We start from the raw sequence: 1,800 nt of genomic DNA on the forward strand, positions 1-1,800 counted from the left end.
AAAAACAAAGGTATATACAGTGTGTCGAATGGTCATGATATGACGATATTAGAAAAGAACAATAAGAAGAACCAACTAGTATGACCCAGCCCCCCTGGTGGTGAATGGAGTACAAAGAATATTGTGCCGCTACTCGTACCGTACTGGGAGATGTCTGGGAATATGCTCTGTGAGCGTGGTAGATTCCAGGGATATCCCTAAAAGGAGGGAGAAGAAGCCCGTAATGTGAGCTATCATTGATCTATTATGATGTGCCAGTATAGATGGTGTGAAAGGCCCCTATAAGTGCTAGTACCTTGGGAAATGTCAGCCTCCGGTCAATGACGTGGCTGCAGGCTGTGAAGGGAGAAGGAGTAATATCAGAGCGCATGCCAAATGGCGTACTGGCCGAGCAACGTGACAGGCTATGTGGCGTCATTGCCCCTTAAGGCGGGGGCTAGAGACAGGGGTAGCGAGTTACCTGTATGAGAGACGGGTCAGGACGCGGTGTCCACCGCTGTCAGTGGGGATGCCCGAGTGAAGGGACGCCAGTGTGGCGTTCCTTATGTGCGAGCCGGCCGGACCGGACGTGACGTACCGGAAGTGACCGCATATTTTTTCTGAGATGGACAGGAGTGAGCCGGCCAATCATGGGACTCTAGAGGAGGGAGGCGGGACATAATAAGGTGTGCACTGTGTATGTGGACCAGATGGAGAGCCTCAGATAGTACGGATACAGTGATAGCGGCGTAGATAAGGTGGAGGCGGTCACTTCCGGTACGTCACGTCCGGTCCGGCCGGCTCGCACATAAGGAACGCCACACTGGCGTCCCTTCACTCGGGCATCCCCACTGACAGCGGTGGACACCGCGTCCTGACCCGTCTCTCATACAGGTAACTCGCTACCCCTGTCTCTAGCCCCCGCCTTAAGGGGCAATGACGCCACATAGCCTGTCACGTTGCTCGGCCAGTACGCCATTTGGCATGCGCTCTGATATTACTCCTTCTCCCTTCACAGCCTGCAGCCGCGTCATTGACCGGAGGCTGACATTTCCCAAGGTACTAGCACTTATAGGGGCCTTTCACACCATCTATACTGGCACATCATAATAGATCAATGATAGCTCACATTACGGGCTTCTTCTTCCTCCTTTTAGGGATATCCCTGGAATCTACCACGCTCACAGAGCATATTCCCAGACATCTCCCAGTACGGTACGAGTAGCGGCACAATATTCTTTGTACTCCATTCACCACCAGGGGGGCTGGGTCATACTAGTTGGTTCTTCTTATTGTTCTTTTCTAATATCGTCATATCATGACCATTCGACACACTGTATATACCTTTGTTTTTTGTTTTTCTGTTTTTTTGTTTTTCTATTTTTTCTGTTTCTCTTTTTTCTGTTATTTATTCCACACCGTATGTACTTACTGATGTATTTACAGATGTAGTCACGGATGTATTTATTATTTATTATTCATTACTTATTTTCTTTATAATATTGTAGTAACTGACGAAGGCCAGACCTGGCCGAAACGTTTTTCGTACTACGAAATAAAAAAACACCAGTTTGAGTTAAAGTTGAGTGCCGGGTTCTTTTTATCTATATGTATAGGGGTTCTGTTAAGTGGCAAGAATAAGACCAGAGTCCTGTAATAACTACTACACTGACATTGCTGGCATTTCGAAGCAGTGACATAAAAGCTTACGGCACTTCACAAATGTCCTGGTGATATGAAGTAAAACAAGAAAATATATTGAAATAAAAAATGATATAAAAAATATAGTGAACCAATGCATTGTGTACCAGCTTTATGTTT

Source organism: Ranitomeya imitator, chromosome 3 (assembly GCF_032444005.1).
Source record: "Ranitomeya imitator isolate aRanImi1 chromosome 3, aRanImi1.pri, whole genome shotgun sequence".
Classification (NCBI taxonomy): domain Eukaryota; kingdom Metazoa; phylum Chordata; class Amphibia; order Anura; family Dendrobatidae; genus Ranitomeya; species Ranitomeya imitator.